This window comes from Poecilia reticulata, chromosome 22, assembly GCF_904066995.2.
Source record: "Poecilia reticulata chromosome 22, P_reticulata-male-v2, whole genome shotgun sequence".
NCBI lineage: Eukaryota > Metazoa > Chordata > Actinopteri > Cyprinodontiformes > Poeciliidae > Poecilia > Poecilia reticulata.
The window spans coordinates 25,420-40,053 of NC_088851.1; the positions used below are offsets into that span (position 1 = coordinate 25,420).

The 14,634-nt window shown below is 36.3% G+C and overlaps 2 long non-coding RNA genes across 2 annotated transcripts; both read left to right on the forward strand.

Annotated features, from left to right (window-relative positions):
* Positions 1 to 352: 352 nt before the first annotated feature.
* LOC145549997 (uncharacterized) lies at positions 353 to 6,249 on the forward strand. The gene is made up of 3 exons (XR_014085810.1): positions 353 to 4,891; positions 5,403 to 6,010; positions 6,110 to 6,249. It is a non-coding gene; the product is annotated as an uncharacterized LOC145549997 (long non-coding RNA).
* Positions 6,250 to 6,317: 68 nt separating this feature from the next.
* Positions 6,318 to 12,243, forward strand: LOC145549998 (uncharacterized). The gene is made up of 5 exons (XR_014085811.1): positions 6,318 to 6,487; positions 6,649 to 6,750; positions 6,932 to 7,164; positions 8,615 to 8,734; positions 11,838 to 12,243. It is a non-coding gene; the product is annotated as an uncharacterized LOC145549998 (long non-coding RNA).
* The last annotated feature ends 2,391 nt before the right edge of the window (positions 12,244 to 14,634 follow it).

The window sequence follows — 14,634 nt, forward strand, 5'->3', positions numbered from 1 at the left end:
AATGTGAATAAATGGGTAAAAAATATATATATAATTATTGTTAACTTATTGATGTTGACTAAATCAAAAATGCCATATAACAATAGTGCAACTAGAGGATTTCTAATAATTCTTCTTTGTGTTCATGACCTAATCAGATCATGATTAATCAGATCTTTATCATGATCTGATTAAGATTATGATTAATCAGATTATTCATTTAATGATTAATTATTTTTTATCTGATTATTAATTAATTATTAATAATTTCACCAAAAAGGTGATTAATCAGATTATTAATTATATAATTAATATAATCTGATTAATCTAATCGAATATCTAATATAATAGTATAATATCAATAAGAACCTGACAGCAGTGGCAGTTTCTGATATGGGCAACTTTGTGGATTGTGGGTTGGGGAGGGGGTTCACCGGAAAGGTGGCTCGGCCAGTGCACCAAACTGGCCAGGAAAAAAAAAAGAAAACATAAAGCATCAGTAGTCATAGAATAACAAACAAATTGGAGGATAATGAAACCTCATTTAGGATATTTCATTTCCTAAATTAAATGTATTCTGAAAAAAAGTTGAAACTTTACTGAACACAACCTCAGTCTCATTTGTGGTCACTGGTCCTGAGAAGAAAATCACTCACATTCAACAGACTGTGAATGTGGGATTCTTTCCATTGTCTGATAAACAGCCTGATAGCGAATCCTCACCTGATTCGCTAACTCTGCAGATGTGCGCTCCAGCTCTCTCAGATGTCTGATGGGGCTTTGGAGCTCTTTCAGGTGTTCTGTGCCAATCATATGTCCTGCTGTTCCATCTCCATAGATGAGTCTGTCACCTTCAAAGAGAGAGAGAGTCTTGTGCACAAAAAAAGCATGCATGAGAAGGAAGAGAGAAACATCTGAAGGAAAGTCAAAGACACACACAAAGTCTAATCAGTCCCTGCAGGAGCTTCCATAGCACCAATGAGAGAACAAAGTGGCTTCTGTTCAAAGAAGGTGATAATCAAGAATGGCAAGAACACCGATTTTTCGTTTCTTTTTCTGTTTGAAAAGTGATAATCAAGCTCCTCATCTCTCACAATGAAGGGCTTACCTCAGATGTAGGAAGCAGCCAGCTGTCCTCCAAAGCAAGCATATGACTGTGAAGGCAATCCCACATCTTCTGAGCTGAGTGCCCCTCCACATCAACATCAGCAGGAGACAACCTGCAGGGAAAATGAACTCTTCTATAGATTTATTTCTTTCTTTGCTTCAGCTTTTCTTTCTTCCTTTCTTTATTTTATCCTTTCTTTCGTTGGCTTCCTTTTTCTTGCTTTCTTTGTTTTTTCTCTGTACTTTTCTTTCTTTTTTTCTTTGCTCCCTACCTTCTTTCTTTCTGTATTGGATGCTGATTCTATATCTTCATTTTGTTTTTTTTAGCGCTTACAACATTGTTTGCGGGGTTGGCGCCTTCAGGGGAAATAGGAATGGGATTCAGATTCCAGTTGAGGTAGTTCTCCTGGCTGTTGGTGATTTTGTTGGCCACATCAATTAGTGCTTCAAGAATGAATAATAGAGTGGTGGTGTTTTTGAAAGAGGAGTGTCATGGAAAAAATTTACTTTAACAAGAGTCTGGATGAGAAGAAATAAGAAATTTATTAAGACCTTGCAAGGTGAGAACAAAAGTACAGAGTTAAAAGAGTCTGTCAAGTGTGCAAACAGTGGATCTGGCTTCCTTTTATAGGTTCTGGTCAGAGAAGAGAGACTTGATTGGACTATAGGTGTGAATCCCTGATAGTTATGAATCAGGGATTCTGTGGAACCCAACCAAGATGGTTGTCTATTGTCAAGAAAAGGGGCTTGTTACTGCATGAAATGCAGTCTCAGTTCTGGCCGGGGAAGTGTCACCCAGATTGTCTTCTGGATCACCTGCTGTTACATGACACTGGAAGTCTATAGGAGAGCAGGAGACCATTCTCACGATGAGGTCATACAGGCACAATATAAAGCTGAAGGGCGCATTCTAAAATTTTCCATTACAAGGAATTTTTTTTGACTCAGCTAGAGGGGTGACAATAGGTGGAGAGTACCTGCACATTTCTAATGAAAAGTGTACTGACTGCACTGGACATTACGTGATTTATCGTAAGTCACATATGCACCATTGCTGTCCATTGAGTCAGGAATATTGGTGGTCAGGAAACTACTACAATCACGCAAAGAATCAGAACAACGGACGCAATGTTTAGTAGTTAATTCTGTCAAGATACAAGATAGATAATGGTAATAAGGGCTTCAGATTTCACAGGTGAGGAAAACTTTTAATTTAAAGAAAAGATTGAACAAGTGAGTAGTCGGTCAGTTATACTAGCCTAACTGTTAGCCTGCTACTGACTTTGATAACCTTAACATGTGCTGCGCAGTTTGGTGTGTTTGGGTTCCGTTAGCACTAAAACAGGTCAACCCGCCCAACATGTCATCAGTAGAGCAACTGTTTATGAAATCAGCTAATCAACCGCCGCTGTGCTCAGGCGAAAACTTATTAATAATCCAAATATAGACATTAAGCCTGACAGCATAATGTAACAGACTGGATGTTCTGTTTTAGTGTTTTTGCTACTTTTTTGTGTGGGAAATGTTTGTTTTTTTTGTGTTGATTCCTCTGATCGGTAGTCTCTGCTCTATGTGCTCGTTGAGCTGTTGTCTGTCGGTTGCCATGGCAACGGGTCCGCATGAAAAGCCGATACACAGAGCGAGAAAAGGCAGAATAAAAGTTGTTGGAGCTATTTTTTCTTTATTTCATTATCCATTTAAATTTTGTTTATTCTTAAATTTCTATTTTTTGTATTATTTACAGAGTTTATTTGTAGGTTGATAATTGTTGATTTAATTTATTTTTTAATTTTATTATTTTCTTATTTATTAACCTGACAAAGCGCAGCCCGAAGACCCCTATGATGAATACAAAATTTGGACTTCGTTTTCCCTCGCCCGGACGCGGGTCACCGGGGCCCCACTCTGGAGCCAGGCCTGGAGGTGGGGCACGATGGGCTGGTCCTTCTCGAGAACCTGCTGGTCCTCGAGAAGGACCAGCAGGCATTTTGGGTATGGGGCAGATGGTTTTTAAGAGTGGTAGTATGAGAACAAATGAAAGTTGTTCTGTAATTGTTTGGTGAAAGAGGAAAATAAATCACCAAGAACAATCAATAAGTTTGGACATTGAACCTTGTTTTGCCTGTGTCGAGAAACATAACCCCGGTGCCTTAGTAGTGGCTTGGTGGAACTTTTATTGGATGTTTGGCTTTGCGAACAGTCAGAAGTGGTTCTGTTTGGTTCTTCACCTGTTTATCAGCTTTATTGTACCTTTATTGTGGCGCACTGCAGCCGCTGCAATTCCTAAAACAAGCGACAAAAACTGAGCTAATCCCCTGTGTTCTAAAAATATTGTGATATTTCAACACATTCTCACTCCCAACTCGTCACATATTGACGTTTTTTCCAAGGGTACCCCCTTGGCGTCAATATGTGACTTGAAGGGTTCTCTCATTGAATGTTGTACCGTTCCCTAAGCGTCCGATATTTACGATAGGAACGAATAAGATGACGTATCTATTTTTTTTTAAAACCTTTATTTACAATGTATGTGCTAGTTTGAATAGGATATTAATAATATTTACTACATAAACGTTCATAAAACTTTAATTTGGTATTTAAAAATAACTCAGTAAAATTTAAAACCGGAGGGTTTTTGTTGTGGTTGTTGCTGGGTTGATTTAAAAGCCTTTTTTTTTTTTTAGCTTGATTTAAAATCCTTTATTTTAAATTTACCAACTTAATTTAAGAAAAAATAAGAATTACATGCAAACAGTTCTGTGAACGTTTTAATATTTTTGATTGAAATAATAAAAATAAGTACGTATCCCGCAAAAACCCATGAAGAAGAAGACGCTGACGTCATCACATGCGACGCTTGCACCCCTGAGAGTACAAACCTGAATCTGTCCAAAATGTTTCTGTACTCTAGTTAAAAAAATAACTAGAGTGTTGCGTTATAAAGTTGATGGTTGCAGTTTTAGGACTTAATGGCAGTCGGACTGTGCCGCGAATGGTTGAAGACATTTAGACACGTTTGTAACATTTATAGAAGAAATTTACCGGAAGAACTGGGCGGGAAGCTAGCTACATTAGCCTCTTGGAGTCCATAAGCTTCAACTGAACCTGGACTTAATACATTTAATTAGCCATGCTAGAGTCACAGAATTCTTTATAGTCATGCTTGTTGTAAAATTTGAGGATCGATATAAACGCCAGTGACCCTAGGCTGTAATGATCCTTAAAAGTTTGTCTATGAGCCCCTGTCTGTTTGAAGCTAGGCCATTTACTTCCAATTAAAACGAACTTGGATCATTACAGGGAAAGATCTCTCCACCTGTCTATTTTGTTTATTGCTGTTGCAACTTATAAAGAGAAATCAAGAACTTCCGAAATCTTAACATTTCTTTTTTTTATGTCAACAGGTTCTTCTTTGATCTCATCACCTCACGTATATTTCTGCTCTTTTATATAGCACCCACAAAAGGCACTTTTAAGAGCCACATCTGTTTTATCTGTTCATCATCTTTTTGTCCTTAATTTGTCTATTCTTAACTTGTCAACAGTACTGTCTGTCTGTGTCTGTCCTTCACCATGACTGTCTCAAACATCTCTGATCCATTAATGGTCCTAGATACTGAGATACAACAGCAAAATATAAATCTCGAGCTTCAACAACTTGATGACTTGCTTGTTGAGCTTAAGAAAGATGAAGATCAAGTACCTATGCAGATACCTGAACTAACAGTAAGATGGAGAAAAAGGAATAAAGATGGTAACAAACTTTATAAAAGGGCAAGATCAACAAGAAATCAATTACCTAAGCGTAAGTACTTCTTTCAAAACATGATCACTGACAGATGTAGACAATTTTTTACACATATTAGTAAATAAATGCATATATTAATTGATATTTTGGCAAAATATATTTCTTCTAACAAGTAATTAATTCTGTTTGCTTTTACATCCAGAGAAGTGAATGTAAAAACATTTATCTGTTAAAGGCTTGATATCTTTCCCCAACACAAAATTGTTTTTAATTATACGGTAAGATCTTGACTAGAAATTACTCAATAACAAAGAACAGGTTAGTTATATAACAAAAATGAGGAGTTTTACTGTTTACACACACAAGGACAATGTGGTTGCAACAGAGTGAATGCTTTTCCAGCAGTTGATGTACATGTATTTAGTCATAGCAGCCTCCCAGCGCTTGTATTAATTTTCAAGTTTTTTTTTATTTTCTTTGATGTGGATCATCGGTCAAGTCAATCATTTTGATCACCATAGTCACCTTGATTACTTTAGTCACCATGAAAACTTTCTGCTTTCACCAGGGACGACTAAGTGTTGACAGTTCATTCAAGTCATTGAATGTTCATTGATACAGTGATTCTGCCAGCTTTTATTGGACCTGCCCTCATTTAGCTACGGCAGCCCGTGAGGTACATAACACACAAAAAAAAACTTTACAAAGTGCAAATACAGTTAAACAAAACAAAATACAAACCACCAGTGCTCATCAAAATAGAGAAATATTATTAAACAGTCTGTAACATCCTTTAAATAATTTACAAAAAATAGCCTACAAATTTTGATAATTTAGGCAACATAATTTAAATGGTTCACTATCCATTAACCATACCTTATTACAAAAGGTTACAAACAAATGTGTTTTTCCTCCATTTGTCTGACAATCTAAATTACTTTCTTAATTTTTAGTTAATAGTTTCTACTACAAATTTGAATCTTGAGATATGGGAATTTAAGAGTTATTAAATTGGAATTGGACATCCAAATGTGGATTTAAGTAAGATGTTAGATATACTCCTTACTTTTATATTGGTTTAATTCATTATTATAGCATCCCACATTGAGAAGACCAGATGTCCCTGTCATCCCTCTAACATTCAGTGTGAGGCTGCCTTTGCTCCAGAGACTGTTGGTATGTCAGTAGTACATCTTATTTTATTTTTTTCTATATAATAAGCTTCTATGTGCAATACTTTTGTAACATCTAAAAAATGTTTTTATTTTTTAAAAGAGTCTTTTCTACAAGAACTCCAGAGCTCGCTGAATGATGCTGCAGGTCAACCACTAGTGCCAAAAGTTCCTCTGGCTTCCACTAACTGGAGCACAAGAAAAAGCATATTTTCAGAGAGTTGGAAAGGAGAAAGACCCCGACTGGTTAACACCATAGCAGCTCAGCACAGTGTGTCAGCCCCTTTTTGCCAACAATGTGGAAAAAATCCATATGCATTTCGGTGTCGTGATTGCCTACCAGACCCCTTCTTTTGTGAAAAATGTGATGTGATGATGCACACCAGACATGTCTTCCACAACAGAGAAACCATCATAGCTGGGTTCTTCCAGCCATTACCTCCAACTACCTATGTTTTAAATATAACTCTTTGCAATGATGGTAAGCTTTTTATTTGTACCGTTTAAACACTCTTCAGAGTGTTTTTCTTACTGTTAACTTTTGACTGTATTTTGAATGTTCCTTTTTTTTGTTCATCTGGTTCTACATATCTTATATGCAGTTTATGTGAATTCATATTTTAAACATGTCAATCTCTTTAGCACGATTCGTACCTGTGGAGATCCCAGTTAGAATTTGTGATTGTCCATCAGAGTGTTTGAGGATCAAACCAGGAAAGGCAGTCACTGTGGTCACAATCAATGGTATGAATAACTTTATTTTTTTCATGAATCAAAACCAAAATATAATTAAAAACCAATGTTAGCAAAATGTAATTATTTAGTAAGTTTTTTGCAGACCATAAGAAATTGTTTGTGACACAATGTCAACCTGACATTACAATAACCAAGTATTACAGCTTTTACACTTTTTTTGGTGTTTTAGGTTGTTATGATCTTAGCATGCCAGAGCTGGGTTGTGAGGGATGTGAGGCTAGTTGGACATGTGGAATACATGACCTAAATTTAACTGATTACTGGCCAGCTACCCTTCACTTTTCCACTCTATATGCAACTGATATGCTTTTTACATTTGAAGAAATGAAGATGGCAGCACCAGGTCTCTCCTGTCAAGCATTTCTAAAAATGTTGGACCAACGAACCGTCCGCTTTGGCCGTGTGAGTACTTTAACGTGCATATCCCAGATGGGCTGTCTGACTCCATTTTTGAGTGGTTATGTTCTTCAACATTTTGATGTCACTGGTTACATACTGTATGAATCTTTTGAGATGATTCTCCACTTCCTTTTGCTTTGGAGTTAAATCTACAGCAAATTTCAGCAGCTGACAGACTTTTTTGGAAGTTGGTTGCAGGTCTGAGAACAGCTTGGTCAGTGCCTCTGGGCTGAGGGACAGATGTGGGTAGATGATCTCCCTCCAGCAGTCAATGACGAACATTGGTTTTTGGACGAGCTCTTTGTGAGCTATTTCATCAAGGATTGTAGGAAGACTTTCAGGAGTGATTCTTTTTCTACAGCCATAATTGTCAAGAACTTCCACAAGATCATCAAGGTCAACAGCAGAAAAATTCTTAACTGCCTCCCTCAAAACTTCACATTCTTGGCTGCTCACAAACTGTAGAAAATGTGCTTTAAAATCGCTGTAAACATTACTGAAAAGCACTTGTTCAAGAAAAGGGATTGCAATTTTATTTGGAAAATACTGACAGTCTTGGTAGCCTTTCAAAAGGATTCGCCCAACTGCCTTCCATTTTTCAGCTGTAAAGTCATGGCGGATAAATGGCACTTTCACTGTTGTACCAAGGGTGCATCGCTCATAGAATTCATTCCAGAAGCAAGTGAGAGCATCTCTCAGTAATCCTGAGCCAGTGCCTGCTTCTTCTGTGTTGTCTGGAAGTATGTGCTTTACATTCAGTGTTTTACTCATAATCTTGTCATCAGAGAATGCAGTTATAAGGTCATATAAAGTGTCAGCATAGCGTACAGTGATCATGATTGCATCTTCTGGATTTGCTGTACTGGGGGGAACAACAAAACCCTCATAGATTAATGTGTCGTCTGTATCTTCCTCAGCACCGAGAATTGGACCAAAAGTAATTTCTGAATCATCTAAAAGTTCTGAACTATGTAGTACTTCAACAGAATTACTCCTGACTTCCACCACCTGCAGTGGATTAAATTCACTGCTACTGCTTTCCAAGACAAATACAACTTCAGATGTGTCACCGTTATCTTCTTCTGGATCTTTCAGTTTTGTTGCAATGTAGAAGCATAACATGGACAGTCTTGCTGCTTCATACATTTTGCCAATAGTCAGGCCGGTGTCTTCAGAAAGGAGGTTCTGTCTAAAGTCCCAAACCTCAAACTCAAAATCTGTTTCAGGTCCCTTAGGCGATGTACCATCAGGGAAAAAAGTGTCTTTTCTTCTTGAAGAATGTCTTTTAATCCAGCATCAGTGGCCATTTGAATTTTTCTAGTGCCACCTCCCTGCTTCGCTCTCACCTGTTTGGTAGTTTTTCCTTCATTATGTATCCATCCAATCTCAATATTTCGTGTTCCTTTTAGCTTTTTTGTCTGTCTTGTATTGTCATGTGTCGTTGTTTCCACAGGACTTTCCTTTCTGCTCTTCATTTTCTCCCGAAGCTTTTGAAGAAGTCCTTGTTTTCTTTTGGATAAGGGCTGTTTGCTTTTGCAGTAGTTGAAAACAGCAATTCTGTCTCCATATGAAGGTAGGTAGTTTTCAAGTGCTGCATCGTCCATGAGACATATGACATCACAGTCAATCTGCACACAAACAGATGAGAAAGGACAATTATTTACACTGCAAATCAACTTTTAAGTTACATTTTACATTGTGCCCTTAGGTCCCTGCTTAAAGTATCTACTGTTTTGGGGAGAATTACAATAGAAGGAGGGAGCAAAGCAGTAAATGTACAATCCTCTATTTTACTGAAAAAGAGGAAGGACTGGATTGATTATCATGCAAGTGTAAAAACACAGATTCATAATTATACAGTCTATTTAAGGTAAAAGGCATTACACATAAAAACACACAAGGAAATCTTGTTAACATTCGAAACATCGGCAGCATCATTCTGCGTTTCCATTGGTTGTGCATTTGGTCACCCTGTGGCCAAAGTTCAAGCAGAGATTGCTCACAAAACAGCACTTTATTACAAAAATTAAACATCGCATTAAGTTTGATTTAGTTAAATGAAGCCTACCATTTCCGCACCTGAATGATAAATGTACTGATAGTGTAGCTCAGGGAGTGAGATGTAATTTCAGTCCTGAGCTGACACGTCACACTGCAGAAAAATGATTTCGTCATTCTCATAATGTAACTTTTTCCAACGCCGTACCACAAACATATGTCGTATATATCTATGCACCAACTTACTACTATAATGAAGGGATATTTTACGATCAGAATTACAGCCAACCGGAGATCGTTGTGTATGCAAGTCATACATTTTCCTGTGTATAAACGTTTCTGTCCTACGCTGACAGCAGACATCTTATTTAGAATGTGGCTGACATTTACAGCTAACTTCATTGTAAAACCCTCAAAAAGAACAACAATAAAATAAGCGCACAAAACCCTTATGAGACAATTCCAGCAATCAACAGCTGTTACATTCTTTATTCATCTGTGTGATTTTAACATTGTAAATCACGCTTATTCCCATAACAGCGTAAGCTAACAAACATGCTAACAACTAGCCATCACCGTTCGGCTTTAGACACGAATTTATCTAATTTGATTTACTCACCTTTTGTTCTTCCATTAGTTCGATGGAAGCTTCGGGGACTCCTCTGGCTTGTAAAAAGTCACTTAAATCAGACGTCTTTCTCCAGAACGCTAGCTGTCCGCCACAACTCGCATCTGTGGTTCTGAAGCTGGTTGCTTGCTGGCGCCCATCAGCTAGAATTCTGAGATTAAAGTCTGAATTCTGAGATTAAAATCAGAATTCTGAGATTAATGTCAGAATTCTGAGATTAATGTCAGAATTCTGAGATTAAAGTCAGAATTCTGAGATTAAAGTCAGATTTTTTTTTTTTTTTTTTTTCGGTGGCCCTAATCCTCTTCCGTAGTTTCATAATTACAATCCACGTTAGAGTGAATTTTTCCAGTTGGCTGCTATAATCTGTTCTTGCTTTACACAACGTAATTTCTCTCTTTTTTCCCTCTGAGATTCTGTTTAGAAACTGAGGTTATGACTGCTTTTTGTTTTTAAAATGGTAAATTTAGGTTTGCCTCGACTTTTATAAATATAATGCCTCTTATATGCATCATTTTTTTTGTCTTACTGTTGGTCAGTGGTGGGAAGTAACGAAGTACAAGTACGTTGTTACTGTACTTAAGTACAATTTTCGTGTATCTGTACTTTACTTAAGTAGATTTAATAATGGATATTTTCTACTTTTACTCCACTACATTTTACAGTAAGTATCTGTACTTTCTACTTCACTACATTTCTACAAAACTGTCGCGTTACTCGTTACATCCAAGTCGCATTGTGTTTTTTTTCCGTTAAAATATGAAGTTCAGGGACTTAAGGTGGCTCCGTAAAATCCGAGCAATAACGTGACTTACGTGTCTGTTGTCACCCATCGGCTCCCCCTTTACTCGCACGCGGAGCTCCAAGACATGCAGTGGTTTTCTCTGAGCGTCAGTAATATAATAGTACGGAAGCGCTGCATAAATCATAAGATATGGCGACATGTAAAATCAGCAGCGCTTTGCTTTCACAGACGGTGGGGACTTTGTCCAATTTTTAACATCACTTGGAAGGAAAGCTTAAAGAAAGTTAAGCTCCGTGGACGTGATGCTAGCAAAGCTAGCTGTATTGACTGAGACACATGTCGCAGATATGGGACAACGCTGTGACCAAAGTGCAATATTGTAATATGACATTCATGGACGATCCGATTCTTCTGGACGGATCTTGACTAAGTCCTATAGTGCTGAAGCCTCAGTGAGAGCCATTCTTTGTTCTTGTAATGCTCTGCGTACACTGCAGTAGCTATTTTATTTCATTAAAATATCTTTATATTTAATTGGTGAATAAATAAAACAAGAATGTAGGAACGCAGAGCATGCTCATTCTCTTTGTTTTTGTCATGTCCTCCTCTGCCAGTTGGATTTCTTTCAAAATAAATGTGTGGCAAAAAAAAGTGAAGTTCATGTTATGTTAGGACAGGAGACCAGATGTTTCCATCCCTGAAATTATGATGCATAGAATCATATATCTAAGTCTAAACTATGTTACAGAATAAACACAATAAAAACATGTTTTATCTGTGGCATATGATTGGTACACTTAATGATATTAGTGATTAGGCAATGCATTCAGCAAGTACTTTTACTTTTAATACTTAAGTATTTTTAAAAACCAGTACTTTTTTACTTTTACTTAAGTAAAATGTTAATGTGGTACTTTGACTTTTACTTGAGTACATTTTTTGAGTACTTTCTCCACCACTGCTGTTGGTACAGATATTAGGCGAACACTGTGCTTTGCCTGCTAGTAGTTTAACCCTAATTTCAGCTGCACACTTTCAAAAGAGTATTCACATGCATTTTCTAAGTAGTAAATATTTAAGTTCACTCTTTACTCAGTAACTTCAGTGTTGTTAAACCTCTGAAACATTTTTTGCAGTTTCTTTGTGATACTAGAACTATTCCACTTAAACATTTAATTTCCTGAGATATTGTCAATTTATTTTCAAGCAAAACTCTCAAAAGAGCTGAGAATTTATTTGTTTTGATTACGTTGTGCAGCTAAATATGGACACTTATTTGTTTTTTGTTTATTTTTAATTTTTCAGGTTTGCATCGCAACACCTCGTAATCTGAGCCATGATTGTTGTGCCGATTACCTTTCCATTGGATCCAAGCACCTGGACCAGCTGACGGCATCCATCAGTCCACAGCCTGCCGGATCATCACAACGTGGACTAACTTTTTATTTACAGTACTTGGTTAAACTATGATCTTGAAACCGGAGCACCAGATATGCAAAAATCTACCTGCAGACTTTATTGGCTACCCTGACACTGCAGTCATCCTGGACGGGGCTGAGCCGGTCTTTCTCTCCTCCAGAGTGACGAGTTTTCATCATCAGTAAAGGCAAAACAAGTCTGATGTCTAAGCTATGAAGTATATATTCACTGTTCATTTTGTTATTCTGTTTGTACCTACAATAAAATTTTATCTCATTTCACAAACCTTGTTTTCCCCTTTTCTCAGTGTTTACGTTATATCAAGTATATCAAGCATGTACGTAGATTTCTATAATAACATCACAGAAAATACTTTCAAAAAGTGCCTTTATTTCAATCATCTGTTCTGTGAATTGTATAAGGGAGCATTACGGTCAGGATACAAGAAATTTTAATTGCAAGTGTTAATTAATTAATTAATTAATCTAACACTGTTACACAAGAATGCAGTCATCATTACAGCAGAATAAAGATGCAATTTTATAACAATGTCTGAAAATTACAATAAGTCATTTTAATGAGAAATAAAGATTCAGATTTATCTAACATAACCAGATCAGTCCATGTGGTTCTGACATTTGTCAGTAATCAAGAGGATGTACATTTCCACCTCAACTGACCAGGTAAGCATTAAGGTAAAAATAAAAAAATTACTGTATAAGTAAATACTGTATACAAAACAGAAAAAGAGCAACTGATAGAAATATTTTCTATATAAAGAAAATCAAAAAAGTTAATAGCAGGAGAAAAGTTGATGGCAACATTAGCTCAGCCAATCTCTCCCTCCAGGAAGCCATTGTTGAGGAAAAAATACTATTTTTAGTGTTTAACACAGTTTAAACCTTTTAGAACAAATTTCTTAATCTTGAACAGGTTTGTGTTAGTGATTTAAAACCCGAAGAACTATTGCTGGGTAAGTATTCAATAGAGATCTGCAGAAGAGTGCCTGCTCAGAACCCCTGGGGATTTATCATTAAAGACAGGAGGTCATAAATTAACATATGCAGGAAGGTGGAGGACAGTATCACTTGAATTACTGTGAGAAAGGGAACTTTGGTCGGTTCACGTAACCAGGATGAGAAGTCTTCCAAACTAACATCTGACATGGTGCAAAAACTGAACATAACATAAAAGGTTTTAAATATTTTTCTTAGTTATTAATAACATGTTTTGACTGAAATTTCTATTATCTTGTTTTAGAATTAATTTAGTTAATGATGAATGTATTTGAAATTGTATTATTTCTGACTATATTAGAATCAAATGGAAATGTTTTGTTTAGTATTAGAAAAATACTTAGGTTTATGGTGAATGAATGTCTTAATTCTTATTTGTTTCTAATTTCTAATTAGAAACAGGAATTGTACTCCATTATTTTCAGTTGATATTATCTATTGCTTTTGTTTGATATCAGGACTAAACTTTGGAGATGCTGAGTGCAGAAGAACAAATTGGGTTTTTGGAGAACTTTTCATTGAATTAAAATACAGTATTAAAGGTTTGTTCCTGGCAGAGCAGAAGAGAAACCAGAATTTCACAGCTACCTGAGGTTCATTCATCTGTTTCTCTTTGCCCAGATGGCTGTAGAGCCACAGGAGGCCGGATAGTGTTAAGAAAATAAATTTAAAATAAGTTAGTTTTAGAATTTATCATGACTTGATTGAAATACCCTAATTATAGTTTTAAAATTCTGACCTATTGATCGTTATTTTACTTGTAGTTAAAGCAGATTGTAATTAAAGCAGATCTCTGATCTGCCCTTTGTCTGTCTCGGAAATAATCAGTAGGAAGTTCTAGCTTTTCACATTGATCTGTGAAAGCCATAAACCCCCATGAATTCAGAGAGTCTGCTTCTACCTTATTTAACAAAAGGTATTTGATCTTGTGAACAAATTGCAGGGACTTTTTCTAAATTTAAAAGGGCCTCCCAGTTGGTCAAGCAGAGATGCGCCTTATTTGAATACATTAAAGAGGAAAACACATCTACAGGTATAAAAGTTTGTGCACAAGGGAAACAATTCAGAAAAAGCTGATTTATTTTACTTCTGCACCAGCTCTTTCTCCAAGGACGTCCTTGATATTTCTCTGTCTTTTTATCTCAAGTAACAATGTTTATATCTGTGTTTCTCCAGTTTCCTGTTCTATCTTATACTTTCTTCTGATTGGATTAAATTCTGTAATTCTGTGTTTCTGTCCCCACACGTGGCCACGCAAGAGAACCCAGGATCAAAAGGAAGAATCAGAGCCAGATTTTTTGCTAAATTTAATTGTATAAAATTATTTCTTAACACCATCAAACAGAAGTCTGTCCAACTCCAACTATAATAAAGATATTTAAAAAAGGAAAGAAAACGGAAAGTTAAAATAACAAATAATGCCAAATTTATAATTCAGATCTAATGCGTTCTGGAATCTATTATTGACATTTTACAAATTTCACAAATCAATTAGAAGGTTTCACAAATGTTTTATTTATTCTGCTGTTAGTACAGAATAATGTAGTTAGGTTTGAAATGTCTAGATGTTTTTAGAGTACAACACATGATGCTACATTCGGAAGCTAACTTCAGCTTCGACTGATAGCTTGGGCACAATATAGACAGATCTACATGTTTATATAAAT